Genomic DNA, 13,821 nt, shown 5'->3' with positions numbered 1-13,821 from the left:
GAGGCATGGCAGCGGCAGGCTCGCGCGGCGCCCGAGCGGCGAGTGCGCCGGGGGGTGGGGTGCCGCCTTTTAAAGCCGCTCCGCGGCGGGGAAGCGCCGCCGCCGCCGCTGCGGGCGGGAGCGAGGGAGGAGGAGGCGGCCGCGGCGCGTTCCCGCCCGCGCGGCCCGGTGGCGCCCCTGGGCCCGCGCTCGTGCGGCCCGCAGCGGGACCGGCGCAAGCTGCGGGCCGGGCGGCGCGGGAGGCCCGGAACGCCCCGCACCCCCACCGGGAACTTCTCGCAGACTTTTGGGGCTCTCTGGACAGGCGGGCCAGGGCGGCCCCGAGCGGCGGCCTTGGCCCCGCGTGTTCTACCAGGAGCCCCGAGGGCCCCGGGGCAGCTCAGGTGAGTCCAGACTGGTGAGCTGAGGCCCTGGCGCCCTCCCGCCCGTCGGGCATCCTGGAGGCCTCGTTCACCAGGTCGAGTTTAATCTCCTTTAAGGGTGGCCTTGCTCATCTCCGTGTGAAAGGGAAAGAAGCCACAAGGAAAGGCAGAGTCATGGCCCGGTTCAGGAGGAGGCCTGATTGAAGAGGCACGTTACCTTACGTGGGGCAAAGACAGTCGGCAGATTAGCCGGGTTCAGTGAGTGCGCAGGAGAAACCCAGGGGTACAGCCCCGAGGCTACAGCCCACTTCGGGAGGCAGGTGGCACACGTGCATCCCCAAGCTGTCCACGTCGTATCTGCGTGATCTCGGGCACGTTGCTGTCCTTGTTGAGCGTGGGGCTCCACCTGTAAATGGGGATGACAATAGTATCTACCCCGTAGGGCTGTTTTGAGGATGACATGAGCTCTCGCGACGCAATAAGCTGCCCGTAGACGTTTGTGTTTATGAGCTCAGGGCCCGCCACACGGTAGGTGTTCACTTGCGTAGACTCTTAAAAGCTCCCACTGAGCTGGGACCAGTCAGTGGGAAAGTGAGTTGAATCATCCTTGCCCCTGCTGCCCAGAGCAGCCTAGAATGCACTAGCTAATTATTTGGTGCACCCTGGAGAATTACAGAAATGTTCACACTGTGAAGGAGCAAATGGTGAGAGGCGAGGACCCCTTCAGGATCTCTTCTCCCATTACTTTCAAGACCTATCGGTCCCAACTGGCCTCATGTGGAAAGCAAGCCTATACCTGATTAATACAGGAGAGGAAACAAAACATAGGCCCAGGAGGCCTTTGAGGTGGGAAGGCAAAACCACTGATCTGATGTTCAGTGCCTGGAAGAAATTCCTGTATAGAGCTCACTTGAGTCTGTGGCTTGGCACACAGAGGTTAGGCAATGAGGGGCAGGAGGGGTGGGGAGACAGCAGGATCCATGGAGGTGGCTTCCCCACGTCCCTTCCAGCCTCCCTCTCAGGAGCCCTTTGGTTTCGTAACTCACATGATTCATCCTTTCTGCAGGCGTGAGTCACCCTGAATAGAGGTGGGAGAGCGGGAGGTGTGGTGGGAGGCCCAACAGGGACAAGCCAAATCCTTATTCACAAGGGCTCCTACCAGGGGCCCCTCTTGGAACCCAGGGATTGATTTCCCACACGTTTTTCTCTTTTCTGCACTAGATGCAACTTCTCCCACCTTCCTTCCCCTGGCCAAGTGTGGTCAGCTCCCTGGGCAGACACTCGAGGCCTGCACCACACTGCACAATGCAGGCCCTTTGCATCCCTAGACATGTGCCCACCCCTACCCACTTAAGAGACAGCAGGCCCTGGGGTAAGCGAGGCTGCCCTATCAGGCAGACACATAGCCAGAACCCTCAGCCTGTCTCTTCCTGAGGTCACCCTACCTGTCCCCCGAGAAGGGACGCTGGACTGAGCCAGGGGGTTGGATTAGAGGCCCCACTCTGTAACTTACCAGCAACACATCTGGGCGACACCTGTCACCTTTCTGGCCCCTGTCCCCTGGACTGTGTCTCGGCTCTGTCCCAGATCCTGTGTTGTACTTCTTCAGGTAGGTGGTCCTCTTCAAAATAATGCTACACTGCACATAATCTAAGTTATTATGAAGCAACTCGTCCCTCCCAAGAGGGTCCCCCCAAGACAGCAGTGATTTTGACAGGCAGAGATAAGGGTTTTTCCATAATAATTTGGTAGATTAAGGGATTCAGCCCACTGAATCCCACTCTAAGCCAAAAATGCATTAGAATTTTTAGTTGGTGGGATCTGAATTTATTTTATTAACAGATCTGGTCCTTTCGGGCTAAACTTTGCATTTATTGTAGAAGTGTCTGGACAACTGTCTTGGCTGGGCAATTGGACAATGTTAACATTGGACAATGTTAGAGGAAGACCAGCTTCCCAAAATGAACATCCTAAATCAAATCACCTCTTGTGGGTTTCCTATTGATTTACTCGGTGACAGGATTAGCTCAATCACAGAAGTACCAGCCCTTGCACTGTGATAGGATCTGTAATAAAACTTGGCTGGTCTTCCTGCAGGGAGGGAGATTTACTCCATCCTGAGGCTCCAGCTCTCCAGATGGCCTGTGAGGGTCCCACAGCTCGGGGCAGGGGCCAGGGTGGATGAGGGTGAGAGGGCTAGGGGGGAAAAGACATGGGCCAGAAAGGTGATTGGAGTCTGGTCGTATTTCAGAAGTTTTTTTTAAAGATTATTTTATTTATTTATTTGAGAGAGAGCGAGAGCATGAGCAGAGGAAGGAGGCAGAGGGAGGGGGGGAAGCAGACTCCCCGCTGAGCAGGGAGCCCGACGCGGGGCTCCATCCCAGGACCCTGAGATCATGACCTGAGCCGAAGGCAGATGCTTCACCGACTGAGCCACCCAGGTGCCCCCATATTTCAGAAGTTTTAGAAAATGCTAATACAGAGATGTGATATTTATACTAAAATCTTCCCAAATCAGACAAGAGGAGGGAGGGATCAGCACTGGGAAGATGTTATTGAATTCCGTGTTCTCGGGCCCACACTTGAGCCCTTCACAGCAAGTACAGCATGGCACAGCTGGGGCCAAGGAATGCCCAGCACTGCCAGGACCGCTGGACAGCAGAAGGAATCACACAGCCTCCTCGGGTGTGTTGAAACAGAAATTCGATGCAGAAGTTGCATCCGTTTAAGCAACAAACACTTTACTGAGAAATTGCATTTTGGAGCTGTGCTCGGTCCAGCGGGCCAGGGGGGGCCTCCCTCAAAGAACGTCTGATGGGCACCACCTTCAGGATATTGGAGAAGAACATGCACTCAAAGCCCAGCTTCACCACGATTCATGTGCCACCTCTGGCACATTGCTCCAGTATCTTCTGCTGGAAACGGCAGTCATGGTGCTGTCCCCGGGGCCGGGCCTGGGAGGCCAAGAGGAGCTCATGCATACAGACCCCTGGCCCAGCACCTGCTACTGCTGAGTAAGCACTCAACAGTGGTGACAACGGGAACCAGGCTGCTGCTGGGCACCAGGAGCCCTAGAGTGAGGAGGATGGGATGGGCAAGGCTGCACGCTCTGTCCCTCTGTGGGATTCACGGGCATGTGAACATTCAACCCTTCAGCCACGCCTAGTTGCACGTTTTCTCAAATTTTAACATCTCGGACAAGGGAGGTCCTAGGAAAGATAGGACCTCTCCCTACCTCCCACCCCTTCACCCCAGTCCCCGAGAAACTTTTCCCTGGTCCCAGGTTTTTACAAACCAGGGGTTCCCCAGCTTTCTTTCTCCCATTCACACTTCTCTTTTCTCTCCTTTTCATCTATCCCAAATCCCACCCGAAGCTGTTCCCTCTGAGTGGTGGGTCAGGGGTCTTCCCCTTCTCCGTCCTTCTCGGAGCTCTGCCTTCCACACTGTGTTAATGCCCATAGATCTTGATGTCTCCCCAGTGTGGGCTCTGTTTCATGTTGGACTCTACTCCTTTTGTCGGGGGTGGGGGGTGGGGGTTGTTTGACCATCTGAGCAGCACAAAGCCCACTCCACTCCTGCCCACTCTTTGCCTCTCTGGTTAGACTTTCCCTTTATATCTAGATACTCATTGTCTTAAGAAAGAGCCTTGTAAAAACTGCTTCTCCTGCAAAACAATTATCTCGCAATTATGTATCTTAGTGTTCCTTTCATAAACTCCCACATGGAAATTTAGTGTCAAACAAGGAATTTAAGAAGCAAAAAAGCAGAAACTCCCTGAGAAGCTCTTCCCCACTAACAATGAGAGCTTTGCAATTTATCTGGTTTCCCTTTTTGCCTTGGCTTCCAGGAGGCTCAGAGCCACGTGTGATAGAAAATCACAATTGTTTATTTCCTCCTCCCCACAGCAGTTAGAATGCCTTTGGGTTTAAGTGCTAGAATACCCAACTAAAATGAACATGAACAATAAAGATGGAATTTGGTGATAGGTAGAACCAGGGTTGCTAATTCAGCAGCTCAGTGATGTCAGGGCTCAAGATAGCTTTTCTGGGGACGCCTGGGTGCCTCAGTGGGTAAAGGGTCTGCCTTCAGCTCAGGTCATGATCTGGGGTCTTGGGATCGAGCCCTGCATCCAGCCCCTCATCGGGCTCCCTACTCAGTGGGGAGCCTACTTCTCTCTCTCCCACTCCCCCTGCTTGTGTGAGCACACACACATACACTCTCTCTCTGTCAAATAAATAAATAAAATCTGTAATTAAAAAAAAAAAGATAGCTTTTCTGTACTTTGCCTGGCTTTCTCCTCTTGTGCCTAAATCACTCCCTCAGACTGGAGCACTTTGTTCTCTCAAGATAGCATCCAAGGAAAGAAGGCAGGACACCCAGCTTATTTCCCCTCAGGCCCTACTGATCAGAACTGGGTCACAAGCCCACCCCATCTGCCAAGTCGTCATTGACCACATGAATGGGTTACCCAGGTTGGTTTGTAGCGGTGTTGGTTTTTCTCCTGGGGCAACATTACTGCCCCGGAGTGAGCAAAACCAGAGATCTGTTTGCGAGGGGCTGCTCTAGGAAGGCTGTTGGGTGGGCACCCAGCAGGTTCTACCATCTTTTCTCTGTTTCTATTATATCGCCTTTCTATAGATCTTGCTGGCATAGGGCGGACTACAAATGAATATTTATTGAAAGGAGGGAGAGAAGGAAGGAAGGGAAGGGAGGCTGCCCCGAAGCCAGCCCCCCACCCTCATGCCAAGCAGAGCCTCAGGATCACATTGCACTTTACCCAAGTCTGGCATACCAGCAGCAGGATATACATCTTATTCCTGTGTGAAGACATCACTCCGACTCCAGGCTGAGTTTCGGGTTCATTGCCTAAGTACTCTTCCCGAGTGAGAATAAATTAGAAGTTGGCTCCCTTCATAGTCACGGCAAATGGGGCGAGGCAGAAGATGAGGTGGGAGTCAGGGGTTTGCAGTCACAGGCCAGGGAGAAGAAGAGCTAGACACGAGTCCTTTCTCAACAAGAATCGTTTTGGGAACCAAGGTTTATAAATAGATAGTGGGAAGAGTGCATGCCAGTAGACATAAATGAAGTAGCCTGGCTGCAGAGGGTGGCAGAATTGGCTGTTTGGATTCCTTCTGGAAAGTTCCCCGTCCTGGAAAATAGATCCCACCCTCCAGCTTCTCTCTTCCTCCAAGGACACAAAGGCCAGAAGGCACAAACACAGTTACTTTTCTGCCCTCCTGCCCCTGGGGAAGGGGGTCTCCCTGCCCCTCTCCAAAGCCATGCCTCCCTTAATTGCCTGGTCCTCATGGCATCCCTCCCTCTGTGGGATCTTGCTCTGCTGGTTGCCCACACTCCTGACCCGTTCATCTTTTCCTCTCCCCAGATCGTTCCCTCAGCAGCATATTTACCGGAGCTCCTCACCCTACACAGGCACCATCACCCCCTTGGCCCTTCATACCATCTCTCTTGCCCTCCTCCTTCCTTCACAGGCAAGGTCCTGGAAAAAGTCACTTCGGTCTTCACCTGAGTGTCACCCTGGACCCAGCTCCCTCCTGACTCAGCAGCTGCATGCGCAGTGGCAATCAACCAACCAACCACAGCTGGAGAAGAAAGAAGACCACCCTGGGTCTCCCTGAGTGTTCCTCATCACACAACTCCGCAGTCATGTTGAAAACCCAAACCCACTGTTCTCAATGGCTGTTTCTACCTTCTTTCTGCAACTCCCACCCGCTCTCCCCCCCCCTTGCTTGCTTCCTTCTTAACTCTTTCCAAGGAGAGACCTCCCCGCCCCACACCTGCCCTGCGGCTCTGCCTCGCCCCCCACCCCACCCCTGCCCTTGCTGTAGGTGGGCACACCCTGCTCCCTTGGAGCATCTCTACTCCAGTTTCCCCTGACCCCACCCCATCTCAAGAGGGTGTCCCTGCGCCAACTGCTGAATTATCTCTGTGCACTTCTCTTGGCTGAGTTTCTCCTGCGGAATTATCTCTGGTTCATGACAAACATGCTATTATTCCATCCATCTTTAAAAAATTTTTTTAAATTAAAAAACCTTGGGAAAAAATGGAAGCTACCCTTCAATTTCCTTTCTTCCCTTCATAGCAAAACAACATGCTCAAAAGAGTTGCCTTCACCCACTGTCTCAGCTTCTCTAACTCCCTGTCTTAAACTCACTTCAATCAGGCCACACCCCCATGTGCTGTCACGGTCACCAGCACCCCCTGAGCTGCTAAATCCAGTGGTCCATTCTGAGGCCTCGTCCTAGAAGCCACACCAGCAGCGTTTGGCAGGCGGAGCCCCTCTTGTCCCTCAAGCATTTCTCCTGCGACCCCCAGGACACCCTTCCCCATCTGCCTGCTTCTCTTCCCAGCTCAGTGGCTGCCCCTCCCAGGCCCCACTGACGTTTCCTTCTTAGCCTCCAGTGCCCAAGCCCCGGTTCTTGGGCTTCTTCTCTCTCCTCGACCCTCACTCCCCTGGTGATGTTAACCATTCCCATAACTGCGGGGACCTGTTACATGCTGACAGTTCCCATTGTGTGTCGCTAGCTTGGACATCGCTCCTGAGCTCCAGGCAGCCGACGACTTTTCCACTGAGGTATCTAAGACGCATCACAAACACCGAGCTCCTGATCTTCCCCCCTCCTCCCCACCCCTACTTTGCCCCATCACAGTAAAGGGCATCTGGATGTTTCGATGTTGGAAATCCGAGGTGAGTCTGACCACTTCCCACCACTCACTGCTACCATTCTTGTCCCTTGCCTGGCAGAACTCAGTGGCCTCCTAAAATGCCCCCCTATTCTGCCCTTGCCCCTTGAAACAAGCTTCAACACAGAAGATCACGTGAAAACCAAGGTCAGATAGGCTGTTCCTTGGCTCAGAGTTCTCCCAAGGCCTCTAGTCTCATGTATAGCAAAAATCAAAGTCCTTCTGGAGCCCCCAAGGTCTCCTATGATCTCCCCCCACCACACCCCGTGGGGTCTGTCAGATCCTAGAAGAGCATTGAACTAGGAGGTTCAGGCTTCCTGACGGAAGTGACTTTTAAGCTGAGCTCAAAGAAATAAACAGTAAGGACCCAAAGGAGGGGACCATCAGTCAGGTCTAAGTGGGAAACTAGAAACCACACCAATTATTCACAGTAAGGGAATTGGGGACACCGGAGAGAGAGAGAAGCTGAGATTAGCACGTTTCCCCCATCCCTAGCTGGGTTACCCAGGTGTCACCCACCTCCCTGCAGGGCACCCGACAGTGGAACCAGTGTGTGCAAAGGCCCTGAGGCTGGAGGAAGGTGGTGTGGTAGAAAAGCTAGCGAGGCAGAGAGGAGGAAATAAAAGGGGACAGGAAGGACAGCCAGAGGCTAGGCTGTTACAGTTCATCAACCCCGGCAAGAATTTGGACTTGATCCCAAGGGGAGTGAAAGGCGGCGGAGGAATGCTCCCACCGCTCCAATCAGCCTCTCCTCAGTGGTTCTCAAACCTGTATCTGTCTGCAGCCTTACTCTGTCTTCAGAGGGCCACACCCTGGTTCCCACAACTTTCTCTCCGTACCCAACACCTTCACTGTCTCAGGCCTCTTAAACCCAGAGCGACCTACATCAGCCTTCTCACCTCCAACCTGCCCAGACCCTGCCCTTGAAGGTCCCCTGTGGCATTCACAGATATGCCAATCCCTCAGTGACACCGAGTAGTTTCTGCCTGATTCTGGCCTCTCGTCCCGTCTTTCCTCCCCTTCCCCATGGCCCCCATCCCTGCCGAGGTCCTCGTCGTGCACATGCGGGGTGTCGTGATCACTTCCCACGTGGTAAATCTGGCTCCAGCCTACCGTCCCCCCAGCCCACTGACCCGAGGCTTAGTTCCCTTAGACCATTTCTTTTTTTTTTTTTTTAAGATTTTATTTATTTATTTGAGACAGAGAGAATGAGAGAGAGAGAGCACATGAGAGGGGGGAAGGTCAGAGGCAGAAGCAGGCTCCCTGCCGAGCAGGGAGCCCGATGCAGGACTCGATCCAGGGACTCCAGGATCATGACCTGAGCCGAAGGCAGTCGCTCAACCAACTGAGCCACCCAGGCACCCTCCCTTAGACCATTTCAAGTCTTTGCAGCCATCAGGGTGGAACCCAAGCTCAGGGACCCAGCCCTCACAGCCTTCACCAGCCGGTGCTATCTTTCTTGCTCGTCCTGCCCTGCCATGGGGCCAAATGCTGTTCCCAGCTAACTAGCCATTCAGGCCCGGGCGGCTTGGCTTTCACCACTTCCTCCCTGGGCATGCCTTTCTCGGCTCTCCGCATGCTCAGATTCCTGCTCACAGGCCTACACCACAGGTCCCCTCCTCTGTGAAGCCTTCCTTAACCGAAAGTACCCCTCCTACGCGCCAGCCCTCCCCGTCTTTGTCCCCAGGCAGAATTGCTCACCCTGGCTAAATTGCCTTATGCTTTGTGGCCCAACCATGATGACTGGTCACGGGATCTCTCACGCCCGGCTCAGTGCTCAGCTGGGTGTTTGGTCTCAGTAGCTGCTTCTCATCTCTCGGGGCTCCCTGGGCCACCCTTTCCTCACTGCTAAGATGAATCTTTAGCCCTGGTGGTCTTGCTCTATGCCTGTTTAAATAAGATAGGACCTCGGATCTAGTATTTTCCTCTTCCAGAACTTTGGGGAGGGGATTGGCTGGTCTGATGTGGGTAGGCACTGCAGTGAAGGGAATCCAATAGGTTTTAAAAAAAAAAAATCAATTAGAGTCCTGGATTTTTTTCCTACAAATGTGATAGCCAGCTATAATCCTAAATGTCACCCTTTCCAGGTTATCTTTCCCTCAATATTACGTGACAGCGATTTTCCTGAAAGAGTCAAGAACGGAAGACCGATTGTAGATATCCAGGGGCCCACAGAAGACACAGGGCCAGGGGCGCTAGAGCTGGGTCCCAGTTTCTGCTGGACGGGCCTGTGACCAGGGCAGACTTTCGGCTGGCTGAACTGGGACCATAGGAGTGCAAAGGGGCAATGCGGAAGCGAAATAGGGTCCGTGTGGACGAGAGAAGGCTGGTGACCACAAGGCCCCAAGAAGCAAGACTCACAAAGGCATTCACGTTCCTTTCCACATGCCGCTTTGATTTTCTGCTGATTTTAGTGTAACTTCCTACGAGACTGCCTGAGGGTGGGCCTCTGCGGCCCAGTTGGGCAGTGATGAGGGGTGTGGGCTCTGGGCTGAGCATGGAAACCAGCCTGGCCCTCGCTGGCTGTGTCACTTCCGACAGTTCGCTTTTGATCCCAGGCCTCAGTTTCTTCCGCCGTTCGCGATACTCTAAGTGGTATGTATGTCCTTTGGAGAGCAAGTGAGGTGATCCGTGCAAGATTAGGACAGACCTTGCAGCCCGCAAGCTGGCAACGAACCTCCCCGGGATGTGTGTCCTCGGTCTGGCAGACACTGGCAAGGGGTTGTGGCGACAGCAGAAGCGTGGGGTTGGTGGGCACCATGCCGAGTTACATTTAGATGTTACTAAAACCTAAATGGTCCCTGGTATCCTGCTTGGATCTACGTGGTAGATTTAGGGCTTCCAAAATCCACTCGAGGCTTTTTACATCCTCCTCACTATTTATAGTCTAAGTTCTCCCAAATCACCAACCCAGCCAAAATCCTTCCCGCTGTGTTTTCTCTCCACCCAAGCTCACTGGCAGCCATGTGATCCGTGGCCCCAACAAGCCCCTTACTCTGTTTCCTCGAGGAGAGAGTTGTGGGATTCCTCTGCCCTTCGCAGGCTCGGCCACACTGACAGCTCGGGGGAGCCTGCCATTCCTCCAGTTCCCCCCACGGAGGTGAACTCCAGCAGCCATACCAGTTTCTGCCATCTGATACTGTCATTTTTAAAGGTGGGAAATTTGGTAAGCAAACAACATTCTGTGGCTCGGATGATTTTGTGTCCGGCTCTTCTTCTTCTGGATTGGAGCCAAGTCCCTTATTCTTATTTTTTCTCTGCCTCCTTATAAGCCCTTTCTCCCTCCATCCTGTAAACTTGATCTTGCATTAGAAACCAAATGAAGCAGCGTGATTCCTCCTGAGCACGTAGCCAATGCGGGTCACAGGGGGTCACCGTCGTGAAGAGGGAAATCTAATTCATTCCTCACCCTTGGGAACCTTCTCACTCATGGCCAAACTGTGCCTCTCGAAGTTCATGGAGGACTCGCGGCACACAACAGGACACGTGACAGGAGGTCATGGTGTCAGGTTCTGTCCCACAGACTAGGTAAGGAAGGGTCCGAATAGAATAGGAGAGCCCAGGCAGGTATATGAGAGGCAGCATTCACTACGGTTAGAGCAGAGGTTCTTGAACTGACCATCTCAGTTTTCATTCCAGCTCTGCCACTTCCTAGCTGTGTGACCTTGGGCCAATCGGTTAACCTCTCTGGGCCTCAGTTTTTCCAACCGAGCATAAAATGGGCATAACATTCGTGTTCGCCTAGAATGAGTCAGCGTAGATCAAGTTCTCTGACTTGGGCCTGGCACTTCGACAGCATCATGTAAGAGCTATGATTCTAAGACCAGAGGTTTGGTGATAACTGATTGCTCCTTGCAAATGTAGATGGTGCGAAAAGTGTGTGCGTGTGCAGCTGTGGTTAGTACAGATGTGTTCTGGGCTGGCCAGCCCCACGGGGCTAGCCTCGAATCTCCACCAGAACAGATGCACAACCCCGGCAGTATCAGCTCCCTGCCGATGTGTGCCTGATAAGAAGGAAGGGACCAGGCGAGGAAAGGGAGGAGAAGGGAGGGGTCGAGGAAGAGAAAAACACTCACATTTATTTACTGAGGCCTCTGTAAGGCTTGCGTGTACATCTGCATCTCATTTGTTTTTAAAACCACCCCGTGCAGTGGTGATCCTTCTTCTCTTTCTACAGATAAAAAAGTGAGGACTCAGAAGGAAGACGGGCCTTGCCTAAGGCCTCCCACCCCCTGAGTTTAAGTGAGCTAGCAAATGTTCTCATCGGGGCGGAGGGGGTGGCCGTGAAGGCAGGACACAAAAGACAGAGGGAGGAAGCTGCGTTGTAGCCTAGAGGTCCCTGTCTCTTCCTGCCAAACAGCAAGGGAAATCCTTGGATGCTGATCAAGGCACGAGAAGCCCTGAGGAAAAGGGAAGCTGGCCTACCCATGGGTCAGTTGAAACAGAGGGCAGACGTGGGGGAGTCACTGGTCATGTGTGTCATCCCCGCCCAGGGGCTGTGCTCCTGGGGCCTGGGGAGTCCCTCCAGGACTGCTCTCTGGGGATCAGGAGGCTGCACTGTTGCCCCCTAGAGGAGACAGAAGGAGGGAGAAGCCGTGCCTGAACTCCCCAGCCCACTGAAGCCCCTGAGGGAGGCCAGAGTATCTGAGGTGGGAACAATTTGGGTGGCTGCCAACCCAGGAGCAGCCTTGATTATCTGTGTCACTCTTCAGACCCCCCTGTCAGGGAGAATTCAAAAAAGTGAGTCCCTTGGGTGGTGGCAAAACTGCCCCTTTGGACTAGAAAGACCAGGGACACACCAACACCCTCTTGCAGAAGCAAGGATGTGGCCACATTGGAGGGCATACATTGTCTGAGTCTGGGGTTAAATGTCTTCATAGAATAATTGAGGGATTAGCTGGTGAGGTTGATGGATAAATACTAGATGCCCAGTTAAATCTGACTTTCTGATAAACAACTTAAAAAAAATTTTTTTTATCCCAGTAGGATATACTTATACTAATGAAATGATTTGTTATTTATCTAAAATTCAAACCTACCTGGCTGTCTTGTGCTTTTATTTGTTAGATAAACAAATCGAATGCTCAAGTTGGAACTGGGAGGGCAATCACTAATATTTTAAAAAGAAGTGCCAGACTGAAGTTTTGTTTTAAAAAATTCAGAATACCTTCTGATGGGGCCAGGAATCAAGGTAACTCGAACCATTAAAAGTGCCTCACTTTCATCCTTTTGATACCTCCCTGCTGAGGGATAAGTCATTCTTTCCATCCAGGGTCTAGAAATTTCTTCCTGTCCCCAATGTCTGTTTAGAAGTCAAGTCTACCCTTGCCAGTAGCATTTGGGTATTGAGTTATACCTTCTTTAAAAAAAAAGAAAAAGGAAAAGTCTTCTCTCCAGGCCGGCATTCAGATGCCCATGAGCTCGGCCATCAAATATGAATATTCTCTTAAAAATAAAAATTATGGTGCACTAAAAAAGGAGCATGTTATGTCAGCACTGGTGATGAGACAATTTATTACCGTCTACAAAAAGAAGGCTCAACCGATGTGGGGGAAGCTGGCTCAGCGAGCTGTAAATTATGAGCCATTCTCTTAGTGGCAGAAATAAAGCCTCTTGTCAGTCACTGCACTCTTCCCTTGACAGTCCAGCAGGCTGCTGGGAGCGGGCAGTCAGAATTATATGCCCATTACCTGCGAGAGCTGCCCCATTCTGCTTCTCCGGGCTCACCCCCCAATACTCCCGGGCGAGCCCTTGTGTGGTCTCTACTCACGTCTTTAGGACACATGTCCTTTTTGACATGAAAAAAATAACAAGTGCATATGGTCTTCTAGCAGGCAGAAAGAAAGCAAGAAAGCAAGACCTGAGTTCAGTGGAAAAGGAGCAGAATTCCAGACCAGAGGCCTCAGCAGAACTCCCCGCCTCGAGGGAGACTCCGTTGGCCTCTCTGAGCTGGGCCTTCCTTGGCTGGAAGATGGAGTGGGGCTGAAAGGGCAAGGCAAGAGGTAGCTCAGCTTCCGCACGTGGGGTGCTGGGGCGCTGCTTGTGAGGTAGTCTGCCTCTTGTGCTGGGAGGGGCTCACAAAGGGCCAGGGGGACCCTGTGGGAGACGTTGAGAGAGGCTTCCTTTACCTAAACTCCAAGGTGAACTCACAGGGACTTCCAGGGCCAGCTGCATAAATCCAGAATTCCGTGTAAGCAAATCCTGCTCCCACGGACCCCAACCCTGCCTCGATGAAGCTGGTGATTGCCCCACATCCTCCCCGCCCCACACAGCCGTGGACTCACCACCTTCCAAGAACAATCTGTACCACTAACCCCCTACTATGAGGGCAGAATTTTAAGTACCCCTCAGAAGAGTACTCGTGGGAGCTCACTGCCTGAGACATAACTGGACATGCACACCATGAACGAATAACATGGATAATTGCTAGGCCATAAATATGGTTACATGAGTCTATTGCATATGAGAATAGGGTTACATGTTTTCATAGAGTGGCCAGATAAATACTAGGTGCCCAGTTAAGTTTGAATTTCAGATAAACAATGAAAAAAAACTTTTTTTTAAAGATTTTATTGATTTATTTGAGACAGGGTGAGTGAGAGAGAGAGCATGAACGGGGTGGAGGGGCAGAGGAAGAGGGAGAAGCAAACTCCCCGCTGAGCAGGGAGCCAGACGTGGGGCTCAATCCCAGGACCCTGGGATCATGACCTGAGCTGAAGGCAGACGCTTAACCCACTGAGCCACCCAGGCACCCTGA

The 13,821-nt window shown here is 52.5% G+C and overlaps 1 long non-coding RNA gene across 1 annotated transcript; it reads left to right on the top strand.

Annotated features, from left to right (window-relative positions):
* Positions 1-194: 194 nt before the first annotated feature.
* On the top strand, positions 195-13,600 carry LOC118022983. The gene is made up of 3 exons (XR_004682615.1): positions 195-383; positions 5,852-7,068; positions 9,152-13,600. It is a non-coding gene; the product is annotated as an uncharacterized LOC118022983 (long non-coding RNA).
* The last annotated feature ends 221 nt before the right edge of the window (positions 13,601-13,821 follow it).

This window comes from Mirounga leonina, unplaced genomic scaffold (genome assembly GCF_011800145.1).
Source record: "Mirounga leonina isolate KUSES-001 unplaced genomic scaffold, KU_Mleo_1.0 Mir_178, whole genome shotgun sequence".
NCBI lineage: Eukaryota > Metazoa > Chordata > Mammalia > Carnivora > Phocidae > Mirounga > Mirounga leonina.
This window is presented reverse-complemented; position numbering and strand designations above follow the sequence as displayed.